Source organism: Callorhinus ursinus, unplaced genomic scaffold, assembly GCF_003265705.2.
Source record: "Callorhinus ursinus isolate GAN/ISIS: 27379988/994484 unplaced genomic scaffold, GSC_fseal_2.0 scaffold10, whole genome shotgun sequence".
NCBI classification, from domain to species: Eukaryota; Metazoa; Chordata; class Mammalia; order Carnivora; family Otariidae; genus Callorhinus; species Callorhinus ursinus.
Window position 1 is genome coordinate 34,691,187 of NW_027397072.1, and position 20,456 is coordinate 34,711,642.

Here is a 20,456-nt window from a genome sequence, read left to right on the forward strand (position 1 = left end):
TCATCTGTGGATGGACATCTTGGCTCTTTCCACAGTTTGGCTATTGTCCCGGGCTATTTGGACATTGCTGCTATAAACATCGGGGTGCACGTAACCCCTTCGGATCCCTACATTTGTATCTTTGGGGTAAATACCCAGTAGTGCAATTGCTGGATCGTATGGTAGCTCTATTTTCAACTTTTTGAAGAACCTCCATACTGTTTTCCAGAGTGGTTGCACCAGCTTGCATTCCCACCAACAGTGTAGGAGGGTTCCCCTTTCTGCACATCCCCACCAACATCTGTCATTTCCTGACTTGTTAATTTTAGCCATTCTGACTGGTGTGAGGTGGTATCTCATTGAGGTTTTGATTTGGATTTCCCTGATGCTGAGTGATGTTGAGCACTTTTTCATGTGTCTTTTGGCCATTTGGATGTCTTCTTTGGAAAAATATCTGTTCATGTCTTCTGTCCATTTCTTGATTGGATCATTTGTTCTTTGGGTGTTGAGTTTAAGAAGTTCTTTATAAATTTGGGATACTAGCCCTTTATCTGATATGTCATTTGCAAATACCTTCTCCCATTTTGTCGGTTGTCTTTTGGTTTTGTGGACTGTTCCTTTTGCTGTGCAAAAGCTTTTTATCTTGATGAGGTCCCAATAGTTCATTTTTGCCCTTGCTTCCCTTGTATGGCAGACTGTTCTTATCAATTCCCCTCTCCCTTAGTGATAGAAGCCTCAGTTTTTAGTTAGCATCTGGCCATCTGGAATAAATACATTTCCCAGGCACCTTTGCAACTAGAAGTGAACACGTGACTAAGTTCTAGCCAGTGAGATGTAAGTGGAACTGACATTTGTAACCTTTAGGACATCTTTAAAGCCTTGCCTTTCCTAATCTATCTCTTCTGGTGGTTGGAATGTGAATGTGATGGCTGGAGCTCTTGCAGCCATCTTAAACCTTGAGGTGACACATCAAGGAAAACAGAGCAGCAAAATGCAAGGAGCCTAGGGCCCTGATAATTGTGGACCCACCATACAGCCCTATACCCCCTAACTCTGGACCTTTTTATGTGAGTGACAAATAGTCACCTAGTTTAAGCCTCAGTTATTTTGGGTTTTTACCAATCTTCAGCCATACTTTGTCCTAATTAAAACACTGGGTAAGTGGAGTTTTACTGGAATGGGAAAGAGCCTGGGATTCATAGCCAAAGGTTGAAAGGACTCTCAAGAAGGAACTTTCCAGTTTTCAAAAACAAAGAGAACATGTGAACAGAGAGTAAAGCCACCAGGTCCACAGAGCTAACGGATCAGAGTCATGCTGGGGGCCTCTGTTACCTCAAGCACAGTTTCTGAATCAGCACCATCAGTATCTCCCAGGAAATTATTAGAAACGCAGACTCTCAGACCCACCCCAGACCTATTAAATCGGAACCTTCCTTTTTGAGAAGTTCTGCAGGTGATTCATCTGCCCACGGAAGCGTGACATACACTGCCTTGGGGGGCTTTGATGTCACATAGAGACAAAAGTCAAGGCCACAGTTCCTATTCCTCACAAGGAGCTAAAATTGCATAGAAATTATTTTGGAAAAGATGACCCCCAACCCCCACTGGAAAAACTCCTACAACTCAAGGTTATAGCAAAGAAACTGGCTGGCCACCCCAGGGTATGCACAAGGGGAAAGAAAAAAGAGTTAATGAAAGAATTTGGAGTACTTAGTCTGTCAATGCTAGGATACAACCTAAGTTCTCACACTTCCTACCAGGGATAACCAAAGTCAACAAAATAAAGTTAAACTGGTCTAGGAAAGAGAATTGTATCACGCAGAAACTACACCAGAGGGATATCTCCAAGTCCTAGAGAATACACAGAATCTGCAGAAGATACTTCCTGCTGAGGATGAGTCAAAAGTGACAAAGCACACGGGGAGATGCAAATGTTAAAAGTGAGAAAAATCAATCCAAAGTGATTCCTGAATATAGAGCATTGTGAAAAGGAATTTAAAATAAGTTTGCCTAAAATGTTCTAAAGCTAGGAGAAGAATGTAATCTATAGAACAAGCACAGAACAGTGTGAGAAAAGAAGAGCTGGTTGGAAAAAGCACTGAAATTAAGTTCTAAAAATGAAAAACATAATCATTCAAATTAGAAAACGACAATTTCTAGGGGCTGGTTAAATCGTCCATTGACACAGCTGTGGAGAAAGCCAGTGACTTGAAACACAGATCTGAGAAAATCATCCAGAATACAACCAAACATAATAAGGACATTTTTAACATATGAAAAAGAAAAAATACATGGAAAAGAAATTGAGAAACATGGAGAATGTGCTTTAATATTCTGTCTCTGGGGCACCTGGGTGGCTCAGTTGGTTAGGCATCTGCCTTCAGCTCGGGTCATGATCCCGGGGTCCTGGGATTGAGTCCCGTGTCGGGTTCCCTGCTCAGTGGGGAGCCTGCTTCTCTGCCCCTCCCCTGGCTCGTGCTCTCTCGCCTTTCACTCTCTCCCTCTCTCCCTCTCTCCCTCATATAAATAAAATTTTTAAAAAAATAATATTCTCTGTCAATTGGTGCTGTAGAAAAAAGAGACAACACAGAACAGAGTGAGAGGTAAGATTTGAAGATAAGATGGCGAAGGACCTTCCAGATTTGAAAAAAAAAACGTTCTTAGCCTTGGGCTGGAAAAGCACACAGAATAAGTAAAAACAAATACACACTTCAACACATGCTTGTGAAACCACAGAACATCAAGGGAAAAGATAAAACTTTTAAAGATACTAGAGAGTAGAGCAAGATTATCTTCAAAGAAATGTCTATCAGATTGATATCATTCTTCCTATTGTCAACAATAGCTGCCGGAGTTGAGGGAATAATACCTTAAAAGTGCTAGGGGGTGTGGAAAAGTCCATCTGCAGCTCTATATTCAGCTGACCCAGATCTGAGACGAGGGACAAAGGGAAGATACTTTCCGAAAAAGATTAAGAGTTAACTAAACACAGATCTTCACGGAAGAACTACCAAAGGAAGACTCAGAAAAATGAGAAGTGAGATGGCATCGTAAGAAGCAATTGTGTACAAAAGAAATTATAAACACACTGGTAAATCTAAATAGGTGCAGATTCTAAAAATAGCAGTAATGACAAATGGTGAGTAAAAACATTACAAATAAATAGCAGTAATAACAAATGGTGGTAAAACGAAATAGTAGACCAGGAAGATGGGAGCAAAATTAAAGAATCCTAAGTTCTAGGTCTTATTTAGGAAGAGAAAAGAGATACCAATTAACTTACAATTTGTTCCCAAAATATGAAGTACGGGTGTTAAAAACATTAAGGAAACAACAAAAATAATAGAAATCCAATGTATAATTCCCGAAGTGGAAGAAAGGCACAGTCTCCATAGGAACACATACTCATAAAGTGAGCGCAAAATCGTGGATTGAAGGAATGCACATCGATTTCATGATAAAGACTCTCTCCAGATGAGACTGGAAAGCAATTCAAAGAAGATTTTAGCATTATCAGTACCCTTTTTTCTTTTCTTGAAAAACAAAATCTAAGCAAATATCCAAGGCAAAATGGTAACATTCATTTAAACTTAGCAGTGAGATGCTATTGTCTTATTCTCTATACCTCTCTGGAATTTAAATTTATGTTTTCAATTAAAAACATGTTTAAAGGAAGGACATACAAATCCACAAGGGTTCCTTGTGTTTGCTCAGGGATGATGAAGGAGGGACTAGAGAGCCCAGCTCTGTGCTAGAAGGATGATACCCACCAGGAAGCATCCAGGTGTTGCAGAGATGGGAGAGGCTTGAAGGGCAGGGCTGTCGTAGGGTTCCTGGGCCCTGTCCCCACCATGCCTTGGTCTTTGCGTCTGCTTGGTTTTACATAACTTTCCACAACAGCTTGTGCTCGCCCTGCATGAAACCATCCAGTCCGACAGGGCTTACCTCCGGCACCTGCAGATGGTGTTCAGGGACCTCATGAGATGCAGCAAACTCATTAGGGGGCAAGAGTTTGTCGGTGTCAATGGAAGGTGGGGTCAGAGAAAAAGGCCTATGCTATGCGCCACATACCCTTTGTATCAATTATCTCATCTAGTTAGAGCCTTATAAACAGCTCTTTAAGATGAGTATTGTTGTCTTCACAGAATTACTATTTTGCCTGTGGCCTCTCTCCCCCCATGAACTGCAGAGCTGGATCTGCAAATAATAACAATAACAACAGTAATAATAACAAAGCAGTGTCATGTCCTCTCACTAAGGTTTCCAACACTGCTGTTAAAACTTGCTCGCGCTCCCTCTGCCTCCTCAATAGCCCTGTCCTCTACTTTTCACTCTGCGAGACTTCCTGCAACCCCCCGCCGCCCCCCGTACCCAGCTGACTTGCTGGCCTGAGTCTTCACAGTTGGGCTACAGAACTCTGCCCTGGCTGGGCCACTGGCCCTTCACCAGCTGGATTTGCCTACAGCCACCAAGTTGCCCGTGTCACCTTGCACGTACCCAGGCTAGGAGTAGAGCAGGAAAGGTGAGGCAAGGAGGCCCCACGTTTCTCTCTTCGGTGTCAAAGCAAGTATCCCTAGGACAGAGATGGGACCTCACATCTGTGGCTTGCATGCTCCGTGTTTGCTCATCTGACCTTCCTGACAGGTCTACAAAGTACTATTAGCCCCATTTTAGATGTGGAAAGGGAGGTTCATTGGGGTAAGTGACTTCCCAGAATTTAGGAGTTGTTTCTCCTCTGGAAAGAGATGGAAAGACATAGGCTCCAGGATCCTGAACACATGACTCATAACCTTCCATGGCCACCCTTGGGAAGTCCTACAAGGGTTACAGATGTCCCAGGATGATGATGATGATGGCAGTAACAGCAGCATAACAGAAACATTTACTGAGTATTGAACACGTATTATGTACTTTATATATATTATGCCCTGTTAATATCTGTAACAGAGTTATCAGATAAGTACCATGATGACCCCCATTTCACAGCAGGAAAACTGGAGGCTTATAAGGGTTAAGATATTTGCCCACATTGAAGCCTGTAAAATTATGGGGTGGGATTTCAACCCAGGTTACCTGACTCTAAAAACCAAATGTGTGACCACTGGATTAGAGTTAGGTCCTATATGCGACAGAAAATTCCAACATAACAGTGACTTAAACAAGACAGTTTCTTTCTTTCTGAATTAAAAGAATGCTAGAAACTAATGATCCAAGGCTACTTGGCATTTCCTAGCCTCTGGACCCAGCTAATCACTCTGCCATGCTATAGTATGTCCCTCATATCCTCATGTTCTGAGGCCGCTGCTAGTATTCCAGCCATCACATCTGTATTAGCAAGAGAGAGGAGAAAAAAGCAAAGGTCAGATGTCACCTGTCTTTTAAGGATGTTTCCTAAAACACAACCATACTAGGCCTAGGAAAACTTCATTCTAGTTGGGCCCCTAGCCCAACACTTACTTTGGTGAGCTGGGCTGAACCGAGTACAAGCCCCATACAGACAGGCTTAAGGCCTAGATTAGGACAAAACAGTGCAGTGGCCTCCCCGTGTCCTGTTTACAAGGCTTCTCTTGCCACAGCTGCCACATATAAAACAGTGAACGAAAATACACCAGTAAACACCCTGGTTGTGTCCTGCCTGTGGGTGAAGAGTGAGGAAGAACAGTGTTTAAAGGTGGCAACGGGGGCGCCTGGGTGGCTCAGTCGTTAAGCGTCTGCCTTCGGCTCAGGTCATGGTCCCAGGGTCCTGGGATCGAGCCCCGCATCGGGCTCCCTGCTCAGCGGGAAGCCTGCTTCTCCCTCTCCCACTCCCCCCTGCTTGTGTTCTCTCTCTGTCAAATAAATAAATAAATAAAATCTTAAAAAAAAAATAAAGGTGGCAACGTGGCATCACTTTCGGATTTGAGCAAGTGCTGACTGATTCCAAATCCCACGGTCTTTCCACTGTACCACACCACTTCTTTTTTTTTTTTTTTAACCCACATTATCCTACAGTAGTTATTCAAATAAATAAGTAGGGCCCGTAGGGTTAAGTGGCACAGATGTTTCTAAAGCTAGGGAATCGCTCCGAGGGGCTCTGCCACCCGAGCCAGGAGCTCCCTGGTACTTCAGGGAGAGCAAGTATCCTAAGTCACGTGATGATGGGGGGAACCTCTACAGGATGTGACAGACAAGTATGATTCCATGATATGTCCTACCAGGGTCTCACCAGGGTGACGGGAAGAGGGAGACTGCTCACAGGGGTCTTTCAAATTTACTGATGTCTGCATTTTCCTACTGACTGTGTCCTTCCTGGTAAAGGCATCTCTGCCCACGGGGTGGTGGCAACTTGTTTTCACTCTTTAAGGGGCTTGCTTCCTCCTGCTCCCGGACCTGTCAGAGACACTGAAGGAGGATATTTTGACCCCACTGCCTGACCCCATTTGTCCCCCAAGGACATTTGAACTCACCCTCAGTAAAGATGCCTTTCAGGTTTTGTCCCTCTTCTCCCTGTCTGTCACTCCACATGCTCTTTATATCATAGACACCAGAAAAAATCCCCTACGGCAAGAACAGTAACTGATTGTTCTGTAGTGAGAAAAAAGAAACTGATTAATGAACTCCCTCTTCCTGTAATATGCACACAGAGCTGACTTGATGCAGGCAGGAATCATTTCAATAAGATGAAAATGGAATATATTAGAAACGTGTTAATGGTGGCAGGTAAAGAAAAATGATTACAGGATGAGAGAATATACCAGTTCCTTCAGACCAAGTAAAACTTGTCCAAGCGCTTAGCTCTAAAATAAAATTTTCAAATGGAAGTGTCATGTGCACCTCCAGGGCTCCTTAGACCATTTGAGGTCACTGACTTCTCTGTGAATCTGATTACATCTGTGAACTCACTCCCCAGCAAAAAAGCACATACAATAACACGATCACATTTTTCATTCAATTTCTGGAAATTCACCGGCTCCAGATGCTCAGCCATGGACTCCAGTTCAGGAACCCGTCTACATTAAGGGCATGACAGGGACACCTGCCTCGAACCCTTTCCAGGTGAGGAGGGGGCAGAGAAGGCGGAGAGAGGAAGGATTTCCTGCAGCTAGAAAGGAGCCACATTGGAAGATTCTCAAGATGTGGGCAGGTTGAAATATGGCACCGTGTGCCTTTAAGCCTTACCAAACGTTGAGAATTCAAAATTTATAAATTCTTCCAGTAGTTTCTTTTTGTACTTCTCTTCCTTTCTCTACCTTTTTAAAATGAAAGGCCCATTTTAATATAGTTCCCTAAAACCCAGCGGTGGGGACAAAGAGAATTTTGCTTTGATTTAGTTCATAGCAGGAGCACTCCCGCTGGCTTCGAGCTGGGGAATGAGGTGAGACCAGAAGGATGAGGCTGGGGGCAGGGCAATACACCCACAACCAAAGCATTCTACTCTCTGTTCTTCCTGAGCTCTTGAACCCCTCATGCAGAGAAATGAGGAAGGGCTTTGACATCAGACAAACAAGGATTTAAATGTCTCTTTGTTACTGTGTCACTTATGGCTTATACAGCTTGGGCAAGGCATTATATCCAAGCCACGTAGTCAGTGCCTGGCACACTGCAGATCCCAAATAAGCAAGGGTTCCTTGAGAGAACTTAGACTTTAGAGGTATGTCTTAGTCCATTTGGGCTGCTATAACAAAAATACCGCAGGCTATGTGGTTTAAAAACAAACACTGATTTCTCACAATTCTGAAGGCTAGAATCCCAATATCAAGACTTCAGTAGATTCAGTGTCTGGTGAAAGCTCCCTTCCTGCATCATAGATGGCTGAATTCTTGACCTAATTACCTCCCGAAGGCCCACCTCCTAGGACCATCATAGTGGGGATGCTTGGGGGGGTAGGGCCACAAACATTCAGTCCATAGCAGAGTACCATGAGCAGGAAGGCCTCAGAGTCCCAGTCCAGGATGAGCTCTGAGATTCATCTGGGAGGCTGGGGCCAGAGTATAAATCTTGACTTGCTCACGAAGACTCAGAACGCAGCAGCACAGCCTAGAGCCATTCTCTGAGGAGAGATTAGAGGCTGAAACAGAGGCCACACTCTTGTGGAAATGGATAAAAGGACAAATTCTTAAATAACGGTGAAAGATGAAGCACAGAACACCAAAGACATGGCATCCACCTACGCCTGGAGGGGGGGGCGGGCGGAGGGGCGGGCATAGACGCTGTGACTGGCATTTACGAAACAACTTGAGTCCTATCTCCACTGTCAGGAGTCAAACCAACTCCGGCCTGGGGGTGCTAGCTGCCCCTTCCCGCCCACCCACGCCTTGACCAGCCAACAGGAGCAGTGCTGGCTGGGTCTACATACCCAGCAATGACAACAACTGCCGCCCGAGGTGAAAAGAGACCAGCACAGACTTTTCCCCAGATGAGGTTACTTCCAGAAAGGAAATCTGCCAAGAGACAAGAGCTACCGAGTATGGGGAGGGGGCATGGCATACTGGAGCCATGGGGGGAATGCTGATTTCTGGCACTGCCTACACCCCAAAATAGCAGCAAAATCAAACATACCAGGAAGGGGCATCTTCCTTCATATGAACTAAATCATAGCTTCCATCCCCAGGCATTTACTTGGAGAGAGCATATCTGTGTCCTCTGGAACCCTAAGGTGCTGTCCTAATCTGCGCCGGTCTCCTTGTGAGGACCCATAGGAGACAAGGCTAGCCCCAGGCCCACCCTACCTCCTTTGGGCACCCTTCTCTTCACACATCAAATCAGCCTGAGCGTCCAATCCAAAACAAAAGGAAAGAACACGCAAGCAAGGATTCCCAGAGCCTCTCCACATTCGTTCCCAGCCACCCCCAGCGCTCTTCCCAGGCTGGCCCTCGCCTTGGCAGAGCTCAAGGCAAGCTTATTTCCCCCAAGGTTGTCACAGACCAATTTTCTAAACTGCATGAAAACAGAAAACAAACAGAAAACCAAATCCACCAAAGCTTGAGTCTCGAGAACAGCTTGGCAGGCAGGAGCAACGTGCTAACAATTTCATGCTGTTTTAAGAGTTTCTAACGAAGCAACATGCACCAACAACCAGATGTGCCCTGATACCAGAAGGGAACATGGGCTTCTAGAGACAGACAAAGATTCATAAAACAGGAAAACACTCATCAGGAAACGTAGCTTCCAAGCATGCTGGGCCTGGGTGGCTGGTGGGGAGGCAGTCTCGGTCCGTCTGCCCTGCAAACTCATTCACGCAACCATTCATTCAGTCCTGCCAAAGAATTGTGGTCAGCGCCTTCTTTGCACCGGTGGCCTGCTGGGTCCCTGGGATCCCGAGTGAGTGCTCATAGCCTGCGCAGAACAAAGGCAAGGAAACAAATACAATTACAGAAGCCCAGGAAAAGAGGTCCGATTCAGTCTGGGTGGGAATCAGGGCACTTCTTAGAGAAGATTTTGACTCAGTGTATTTCAATATACTCTATGGAGCCCTTATACACTGAGGACGCAGGAGGGGAAAAAGTCAGATGCAGTTTCTGTTTTCCTGGTGCTTAGCCTCCAATGGGGAAAGCAGTGGTCCTCCAATGGGGAAAGCAGTGGTCCTCCAAGAAGTGAATGGAAGCACACTGACCGTGCTTGTGGCAGGTGATCTTAAGAGTATTTACTTGCACCCACTGCACGCAGCACGGATGCACATGGGCCATCAGCTGCACAGCCGTTGAAGGAAACTGGCCCAGCTTCTTGTTTACAGGTCTGTGGCTTATGAATGGGCCTTAGTTTCCCAGGGGAATGAGGTCATCTCTGAGTCTGTCACCAGGGCCCCACCAACTCTGAGATGACCACAGATCTTACCATCGGCCAGGGCCCTGGGCTCTGAGCTGCCCCACAGGACCAGCCCCTTACAGCTGGTGGGGGCTGACCCCGGAGACAGACAGACGCCCATCAAGCGACTTTCAATTTCTACCCCATTAGTTTATCTTATCACCTGCCTGCTTATAGTACACAACGATTAATATTTTTGTTACTGAAATAATTGTGAGATAAACATTACATTGCATTTGGGGTTTAAACTTGCTCATCGGATAAATGTAAACATGTAAGTTATAATATGATTTTTGTAATTTTCCATTTTGACATTTCGTCTTCATCAAAAACAAAACAAAACAAAACAAAACTTCCTTTTTCTCAAAAAGTAGTCGCTGGCCCTGGCCTCCCCTGGCCTGAGAGGTCATTCCAGGTCAGAAGTTTTCCTGCGCCTCGGGCAGTCCTCGCTCCCTGGCAAAGTCCATTAGCGGAGGCTTAATGCCGCCCTAAAGCCAGTGGCCCTCTTTATTAGGGCTTTGTGTCACCTGGTAACTTGTTTATTGCAGCAGCTCTGGGGGGGGGGGGGGGGGGGGGGGCGTGAAGGTCACAAGTAGGTGGGAATTGCACACCTCAGGCCAGAGCCTCCCCTTGGTCATTATTCTCCCAGAATGACCTCTGGGTGGGGAGGGGTTACCCAGTCCTCCTGGAGCTAACACATGACAAGCCAGCACAAAAGAACTGCAAACAGGCCCCTAATTAATGGGTTTGCTTAGAGCTGTTTCCCTGTTTAGGGACTTCATCCCAATAATTGCAGGCTCCATAATCATTAATCAGTCACTACCACTTTTCTGGGTGCCGACCACAAGCCCAGCTCTGTTCCAACAACTGTGAGGAGAGAAGAGTGAAGAACAGAAACTCGGGCCTGTACCAGCAACTTCATTTGCATGAGCTCTCAGAGCATCACAGTGAGCCTGAGAGAGAGGCACATTTAGCCCTCTTTTTAGATGAGGAGACTGAGTGGCAAAGAAATCAACTCACTCGAGCTTCTCAGCTCGTGAGCAAGAGAATCAGAATTTGAACTTGGGTCTGGCTGGCTCCAAAGCCTGGGCTCTGGAAGGAGGTAACAGACTAACTGTTCAAAACCGGACCAGGGCAGAACTCATGGTTGGGTGGGGCCAGGCATACTCTCTGGATCCTAGGAGCCCAAAGAAGGGGAGGGACACAGGGCCGAGGTCCTGGGAGAAGGCCTTCCAAAGGAGTGGCATCAGAGGCTGGGCCTGAAGGATGTTTATAATAAATTGTGCTCAGGCACTTTCTCCAACCACTAAGTCCAGGGTTGGAAAGGATTGTGGAATCTGTGCCTTACTCGGGGCCAATAAATGATTCGTCAAATGTCCAAGGAGGCCATGTACGCATACACACACACACGTACAAACATGCAGAGCCACCTCAGCAGCTCCGAACGGTGCCCAGGATGGGCACGAGGAAAGAGGACCTCAGTGGGCAACCAGACGTCGGCATCAGGCACTGGTGGGGATCAGGACGACGGCCAAGCCAAGGGGAGATGGAAAGCCTGTGAGTCCTGTGATCACCCTGGACCCGGAAGGCTGGCAGCTCCCGAACGTCTCCATTTAGACCTTGTCCCAGAACATGAGAAATGCCAGGGGCAGAGGAGACGGGCCAGGAGATGAGGGAGAGCAGGGGCCAACCAGGAGTTGGGCCCCTTCTCCTTTATCAGGCATCCCAGCCATGCCCCCACTGCTGAGCTCTCCCTGCCTGACCCCTGAAACACCCACGAACCAGGTGTTCAGACCCCTGGCTCCACGGGAAGAGATGCACACCACAACCCCATCCGCATTCACCCGTGAGTCTCTCCTGGGCCCTGGCGCTTTGCACACTGATGTCTCGGCCAGGCATAAAGTTAGAGCCCTCAGGCCAAGCCCAAGTCTGTCAGAGATGGACAAATGAGCGCCAGCTGGGATCTGACCAGCGAGGCCCATACCAGCCCATCCCCTGAATGCCAGCCTCAGAGGAATGCCATGGGATCAACCATTCCTCCCTACAGCTGAGATAAGAATGTGAGCCTGGCCCCAGTGGTCATCTAAGCCCATCTTCCATGGCTCAAAGGACCTGACACACCACCCAACAGTCCACAACACAGAGGACTTTGCCAACAGGCTGTTTCTGAATTAGATTCAGAGTGAGCTGCTGGCCCACAGGAGCAGGCCAACTCTTCCTCCAGTGGCCAGGCCTCTCAGTCTCCAAGGAAAGTACACTCTGGTCCTAGAAAACAGGCTGGGAGCTAGTAGCCAGGCTCTGGCCAAGATTTGGTAAGCCAAACGCCAAATAGCAAGAACCCTGGCCCAGCTCTACCTACCAGTCAGTACGGTGTATCTGGAAACGAACTTCTTACTCAGATGCCCAGCCCTCAGCAAAATCGGAACCAGGACCAATCCTATGTGAGGAGGGGTCCCCACAAGTGTGAGCTGAGGAAACCTGTCCTATTCTGAAGCAGCTCCCTCCTCCTTCCCTCCCTTCCCTTGGCTTCTCTCCCAATCTTCCACAGAGCCTCTGGCTGTTCTGTCCTCAACTAAGTGGCCAGGGAGGGAGGGGGGGGGAAAAAAAAACCCATTCACCCTCTTAATTTGCCACTAGCTACTGAGGTTTCTCTGGAGAGCTTTCCCCGTGCCACGTCTCCGGTGCCTGTGGGAGGAGATGTGCTGGAAAGCCCGGCTCTCCACACTGGAGCCCATCAGGAAGGAGACAAAGAACAGCCCAGACTTCCCATGACTTGGATCCCAGAAGAAACACCAAACCAAGTCTGTGACCTTCATTTATACTGCGGTTATTTGTTATTCTAGGAAGAAGGTGGCGTCAGGAGGGAGGTGGAGAGGATTTCCAACAGCAGCTATTGTATGTGAGCAGTCCTCCTAGGGGGTACGCCAGCTCTCCAGCCTCAACAAGGTCTGCAGAGTCTGCCCGGCGGGCAAGCCCCACAAAGGGGCACCCACCTTCTGAAGCACCCAGAGAGTGTGAGCCACGCCCCCAGAACTTGGCCCAGCCTGTTCTCCAGCCCGCAGGAGCCCTCCCGGGCTTATCTTGGGGCTGGCTGATGGAGAGTCTCTGCTTCAGGGAAGAGACCAGCACCAGCTTAGGTCTGTAGTGGGACAGTCCAGAGGAACGAGCAGAGGGCGCCATTCCTGATCATCCTGCATCTTGCTCAACGTCCCCAGCTACCTAACCAGCTCTGTCCTTCCATCCCTCTCCCCCTCTCCTCTCTCTCTCCAGCCCCTCCCCCTCCCACCCCACCCCCACCCCCCTTCCACTCTCCGCACCCCCGTCTCTCTCTCTCTCATCCTGCACATCTCTCGCATGTGTGTGTCTCTTGCTGGCAGCTGGCTCTTTCCCACCCTCTGTCCCCCTTTCCCCCCAGGCAAGCCCCCACATGCTCCGAAGCCAGCAGGGGACAAGCTGTTTCTCAGCTGAATGGAACAGAAAACTGTACTTCTGACTCTGAATGTGTTTCAGTGGAGCAGCCTCTGCTGAAAGCCAGCCACACTGGGCTCAGACATGGAACGGCAGCTTCAGGGACAAGCTATGGCTAGACTGGGAAACGTGCTGCATTCGTCCTGCATATGTCTGAGTCACCTGGGCTCCACACTATCACCGCCAGCCCAAAATGCCTTTCCTCTTGGGCGTGGGTGGCCTCACTTGGGCAAGTGACTAGGAGAAGAGGGCACCTCTGAGGACCTCCCAAGAACCACCTCAACACCAAAAACTGCAGAGAAGCAGTCCAGAGAAATGAAGTCCAAGAATACTGCCCAGAGAATCAGGTCATCCCCACACATCCTTGCCAGTGCTAGCTTTGGAGTGCTGAGCAAACCCTGTCGATCCCAGGAGGGTGGACCTCCTAGGGACAGGGCTCAAATACACACACATGGACCTCACCTCAGACAGCAAGAACACTCCAGGCCTAGAGGATAACCTGCCATTCATGAGGGCAGATTTTCCAACCCTGAGAATTTCGGGTTGTCGATCAAGTAGGACTGTCTGATAAAATACACAATACCTAAAACTGGTTTTCAGGTAAGCAACAAATCATTGTCTAGTATAAGTATTTCTCAATAGTGCCTGGGACATACTTATGTTCAAAAATAATTCGTTGCTTATCTGAAATTCAAGTTTAGCCAGGCGCCATGTTTTTATTTACTAACTCTGGCAACCCTACTCTAGAACCACCTGACTTCACAGTCCTGTTGCAAGTGGAGAGGGAGCACCATAGGGCAAAAGGGACAAGAAACCACAATCAGCTCACCTCTTTCTTGTCCCCAACGGTATTTCTTCACTCTTCAGCTGGGCCCCGGCCGGGCCAAGTTCTCCATCTGGACCTCTCTTGCCACCGTCCCACCTGATTCCTCAGCTGCTCCTAGCTCCTGTGGCCCAGATGCAGCCCAATGCTTTTGCCCCTTCGTTTGGCTGAAGTGAAGTTGAATTTTTCAAAACAAACTTTATTAGAAAAGTAAAGCACACAAATAATTGAACTCGTAAACAAAGTATAGCAGTTGTCACATGTAAGAAGATCAAATATCAAAGCCCTGAGATCAGGTAAGTCTAGACATGGTCTGGTCCCTCTTTCCCTTCAACTGTTCTTGGATCCACTGACTTGCAGCAAGGTTTTCGAACGGGCTGGCCCTTCAATGAAGCTGGCAGAACATTCTGGAACAGAGGCTCTCGTTGGCTGCATATTAGAATCACCTAGGAAGGTTTTTGCAGCCTCTCCCAGACCAATTAAATCAGAATTTCTGAAAATAGGGCTCAAGTATCTGGAGCTTAAAAGCTCCCCAGGTGATTCTAATATGCAGCAAGGGTTGAGAACCCATGCACATCAGAAATCACCCGAGAACCTATAAAAAACTACTGATGCTTGCATCCCACCCTCAGAAATTCTGATTTAATTGGTACGAGGGGCGGCCTGGGCACTGGGGTTTTTAAAAGCTCCCTAGGTGATTTTAATGTGCAGCAAAGTTTGAGAACCACAGCTCCTCATACTTTAATAGACTTCAGATCTCCCAGGGACCTTGCTAAAATGCAGATGCTGACTCAGTAGGTCTGGGGTGGGACCTGAGATTCTGCATGTCTAACAAGTCCCAGGTGACACCACTGCTGCTGGTCCCCAGGCCGTACTTTGATTAGCAGAGCCCTAGATGGATGATCGTCAAGCCTGGATGTATCCTGGAATCATCCGGGGCACCCTGACAACTACCTTGGCCTGGGTCCCGCCCCCACGGTTCTGATGTAATTGCTATGAGCTGGGACCCGGACACTGGGATTGTAAAAGCCTCGCAGGTGATTCTGATGTGCAGCCAAGGTTGAGAACCTTGGATGTGGACCAACATCTAGACGTCATTTTACAAGTGGCCCTGTGACCCCCAGAGGGGAATACCATTCTCCATAAGCTGTTCGAACTCACCTCTGTTCCCTGCCCTAGCCGGCAGAAGATCCTTTCTTCCCTTGCCTCAGAAGGCCATGCCCTCTAGTAAAAATTCCCTTTCTCCCACTTCGGCCCGAAAAAAAGCCTCGATTTCCCAGCTCCATGGCAAAAGAGAATTGACTGACATGGGACCTTGAAACCAATGGATGGTCAGAACCCGCCCACCCGCCTTGCTCTGTCACCAATGGTTTCCTTTGCTGGGGGCAGGGGGAGGGTGTCTTCTATAACAACGATGCCTCTGCCGGAGGAACCACGGGCCGCCCGCCCAAGAGTAGGCTTCAGCCTTCCAGTAACACACGAAGAAGAGAAGCTCTGCTTTGACTGGACGCAATCAATCATGGGTGCTGAGCGGTTTTCATTACGTAGTAGTTCCCAAGCCAGGTTAACACACAGCCTCTCCCCCTGTCCCGCCTCATCCTTTTGAAGTGAAGCCGTGGTGACTTGTGGGACTAGAAGTGGCCCACAGAGAACCAATGGACAACGTGGACTTGAGAAAATTATTACTCTCTTTTTGGTGTGACTTCCATGAAATTATTCATGAATCATTTTTGTTTTCCTAGGGGGCTAACCATAAATATCATCTGTAATGCATCTTCATTAGGAGCTTTCATCCTCAGACAGGGTCTATGTCTTCTGCTGGGAGTTGGATGTTGCTGGAAGGAATGCGAGTCCACGGCTTGGGGATCCGGCATTTGTGTAAAATATGAACTCTAATGTGTAGAATTTGCAGGTCGCCGAAGTGTCACAGTCTACTGAAATGGGTCTGGAATCAATAAGTACACATCAAGCTCAATTGTGTTTAATTTTCATTGCTACCTAGAGGAAAGCCTCGCATAGCCCTACACGAGTGAAATTAAACATGAAAGCCCGTCTGAAGTGGAGAAGCAATACTTAAAATGACCTGTAAATAGGGTAAAACATGGCAGCCCAGCCCATCACAACATTATTGTTCATTTTTCTTTCCATAGTGGAGGTGACGGCCGCCATAAGAAAATCAGAAGAGACATGAGCACATTGCAGATCTAAAGGAGAACAAAGTGTTTTCAGTTACACACCAGCAGGACTTCCCTCTTTGCACACCCCTGGAGTCTCTTCCAAATGGAAAATCACACTCTGTCCTTCAGCAGAGAGCAAAGGAGGAAGGCAAGTAAAACAAGGCCCTCCTGAACTTGGCCAGCTCCCGGCCCCATGTCGCCCCAGCTAAGTTCCTTGGCCAGTGAGATAATGTAAGTTTCAGCTCTCCCAGCTGACATGGGTGGGGGGCAGACACCCACACTGGGCACTTCCAGCTGACACTGACCTTTCAGTCATGGAAACATTCCCCAGACCGACACTAATCGGGGGCACATCTGGCGTTTGGACTGCATCCAGATGGGGGGTTGTGTTAGTGGAGTCAGCATGATAACCCGCTGGGGAGGCAGGGGAGGGGAGAGTGTAGCCCTGCTGAGAGCAATCAACATCACTGGCTGTGTGTGTAAGACGTGGTCCTGCTGCGGGCCCAGTGAGTCATAGAATAGAGACCACCTCATCCCTGTTCACCCACTTTCCCAACCCCAACCAACAGGGGAGAAAACTGGAGAGACCCAAGAGCCGAAGCAACTTCCCCAGGCTCCCACCACTGGTCAGGAGCAGTCTAAAATGCCAGGGTCCTGATTCCCACTATCATACACTTCCCATATTTCTACACTCTCTCAAAGTGTAGTGCAGCACACGTTATCTCAAGATAATATGCAGGCCAAGGTGATGAAAAGAATCCAGCTGTTTTTCCTCTGCTAACTTCCTGTGACTTGCAAATGTCTAGGACAATTTTCCAAGGCAGTGACAAATCCCCTTGGTCTCCATCCCCTGTGCCTGTCCTGCCACCCCAACTCTTCCACTGTAGCTTCTTTTTGGGATATGGAAGGAGAGGCTGCCCTTCCTGACTGGTTCCTGGACTTTAACCAGAAAGGAACACAATACCCTCTCTCTCATCCCCAGGACAAGGGACTACAATGGTGAATAAGACCTCATGGTATTGAAGGTTCAGCCCTCCAGGTCAGGAATGACCGAAGATATTGGCCAGCTCTCAGCATCTGCCTTACAAAGCCTGACACCTGTTGCAGCCATGAACAGCACTGCTAAAGAGGTAATTAAGCAAACCAAAGCCAGGATAAAAGGGATTATGTCCCCACCCACCCACACAGAAGGCTGTCTCCAGCTGTCAGAAGGAAGTTCTTTCCATGGCCCCTGGAATACAATCTCCACTCATGGGCACCATGTTTCAGGTCTACCCCAATGATCTTTCTCTGTATAAACATCCAGGCACAGATAATTATGGAAATCAGGAATCTTTCATCCACCTGCTCAAATCGCAAAGAGATTAACAGGATTTTCCAGTATAAAAACTGCAGAGATCTGTTTATCCTTCTCCCCTTATTTGTTATAAATGCCTAAAGACAGGGAAATAACTCAGGTAAAAACAAGACCCGTATCAATGATCAGCTTCTCAAAGTAAATTTCAGCTTACCCAGTAACGAATCAGCTTGCAGAACTCCCCAGGACTGTTCTCTTCCTTCTACAGCCACCTCCATACAAGGGCAACTATCGTCCACCATCCAGTCAGCTTTGTCCTCTTCTGGAATAATCAGAAAAGAAAATTTTCTTCACTCCAATTAAAGATATGTCATATCCCCCCCCCCAACCTGAAGATCACCTCCCACTCTCAGACCCCTCGTTTCTATTGTCCAACTGAGAAATAGGCTTTATCCACAGGTCACTGAGACAGAAAAATGACCCTCTTCCCCCTTTATGGGACAGCTTCTGAGTTTCTCCCTCCTCAGGAGGATTTTGTAAGACTGCAAGCTCTCCAGGTCTCTGAGAGGAGCTCACAGACACCGTCACTCTACCTAAGCCAGCGGGGTCTCCGCCCGTGCCAGCTCTTTTCTCCTTGCCAATGACTTGGTACAAAGCCATTTCATGTTCCACGCCAAACCAGTAATTCACAACACTCATCAAAATCTGCCTCCATCAACTGACTCAGCATTCCTGCTTTGCAAGCATAGCCAACCTCCCTAACACCATAACATCCTAGCCTTCAGCTTCACTATTTACATCACATGAGAGCTTTGGGCTTAGAAAGCCCAGTTCCTTTTGGATAAAGTATGCAGATGATTCATCCTCTCATCCTGAACCTTGATATCCCTGCCAAAAAGTTTCTGAGATGGGGCTCAGAGAGGACAGAGTGGGGGAGTCCTGTTTCTATGGAAACCAGTGTGCCAGTTTCCAAAGGAGAAAGACTAGCTGTTCCTGGGGCACTGCTTTGCCAGGCTGTCCTGTAGAAATTGAGGAAGCTTCTGGGCTGGAGTGGCTGTGGACACAGCCCGGTATCACCGTGGAGCCTCAGGCCACACTGACACTTGCCTGTCCCTTCCATCTCACCTCCTCTCACACTGAGAGATCCGACCCACCACAGACATGCTGTCTGGCCTCCTGGGCAGTTTCTGCAGCACAGCTCCCCAGCCAAGTGAAAAGTCCACTCTGTCTGTAGACAAAAAGGGTTTTGACTCAATTCTGTATTTCAGGAAGTGAGTTAAATTCTGTTAATGGCAGGAGAGGAGGGGGTAGTGAGAGGGATGACAAATAACAACTTGTCTGAACTTTTTACATTTCTCCTCAGTGCCTCAGTAAGGTTCACAACAAAGTCATCAATGATAGGGAGGGAGACCTCCCAGCTGGACTGTCCCTCAGCCCCTCAGACAAGCTGACAGGACTTGGAGACTGATTCGCATGCTAGGAGGAGCATGGATTGGGGGTTGCAGGAAGAGGGGGTCAAGGTCCCAGAGACAGAATATCCAGGAGAGAGACTGATGTAAGGGTCATAAGATGCCCAACATGCAAGGGAGATGGGCAGAAGGAGACAGTCTCCCTCATACTAATAGGCATGATAAGCTCCCAAAATGGAGGCTTCAACCATTGGAAGGTCCTAGGGGCCAAGATAATAAAACTAAAAAAAGACTTTAAGAGCTCACTATGTGGGGCACCTGGGTGGCTCATTCGGTCAAGTGTCTGCCTTGGCTCAGGTCACAATCCCAGGACCCTAGGATGGAGCCCTTCCTCAGGCTCCCTACTCAGCCGGGAGTCTGCTTCTCCCTCTCTCTTTGCCCCTCCCCCCTGCTCGTGCTCTCTCTCTCTCTCAAATAAGTAAGTAAAATCTTAAAAAAAAAAAAAAAGAGCTCACTATGCACCACTCTATGCTACATATACTATTACACTTATTACTTTGTATAATTTTCATACCAACCCTATGAGAATGAAATCATCATACGCCCATTTTACACAGGTCAAAACTGAGACTTAGAGAAGCTAGCTAAGGTTACAGAGCGAAGGGACTAAGATTCAAACCAAGGCCCATCTGGCCAGAGTGCGTACTCTTGACCCCTACACTACAGCAAGAGGTCCTAGAAATGGCAACCATGTCTATTAACCAATTAGAGACTAGTGTGTGAATGGTGCTGGAAGGACTTTTAAGATCCCAGAAGACAGTTGTTGGCTTCATTTTGACCAGGATATTAGCCATCCCCTCCACACAGCATCATTTTCAGGCAAGGCATATTAAGACGCTTGCCATAAGTGTTTATAATATTCTATGGCCAGAGAGCCCAGTGTATACCACTGCCTTGCCAACACTCCTTCCAACAAAAATACAGCCGAACATGGTAGGCTCAGATGAGGCTCCTGAACAGAAGCCCTTGATGTCCCATCTGTCAAGTAGAATACCAATCCTTGATTTCGACACCTTCTAGAGGTCTCCAGGGAGACTGTAGGCCCTTGAGGCACTCAGGGATACAAAGCCAGAAGGGAATGAAGAGACTCCATCCACCTCATTCTAGCTCAGGAATTTCCTTGACCTCCCCATATTCTGCCCTCCCCAAATTACCCACCAGAATTAGGCTAAAGGCCTCAGGAGTCAGTCAAGGGACAGGACTGGGGCAGGGGTCAGATTCTCTCTTTCAGTTGATTGTCTCTGATGACTCTTGGCCTGATCTAGTCAAGCTGAATCCATCACTCTCGGGGGGCCGTAGGTGCAGAGAGGTACATCTTAGAAGTATATCTAGGATGTTTAAAACCTTGGTACAACAAGAAGGGCACGAGAAGCTAAATCAAAGAAGGAGACACAGTTGCACAAAGTTAGGGGATCTAAAGAGCCCCCCAGGTACCAGAAGGACCAACATAGTAAGAATTT

At 47.8% G+C, this 20,456-nt stretch overlaps 1 long non-coding RNA gene across 4 annotated transcripts in view; it reads right to left on the reverse strand.

The window, feature by feature from the left end:
- LOC141373575 (uncharacterized) overlaps positions 1-18,320 on the reverse strand; it is a 50,847-nt gene extending 32,527 nt beyond the window's left edge. Inside the window, exons 1-4 of one of the 4 annotated variants that reach the window (XR_012379706.1) lie at positions 18,121-18,320; positions 17,742-17,849; positions 15,215-15,998; positions 14,060-14,220 (exon numbers count right to left, since the gene is read on the reverse strand). This is a non-coding gene — a long non-coding RNA (uncharacterized lncRNA). The other 3 variants (XR_012379707.1, XR_012379705.1, XR_012379708.1) reach the window with 3 other exon arrangements.
- Between the last annotated feature and the right edge of the window lie 2,136 nt (positions 18,321-20,456).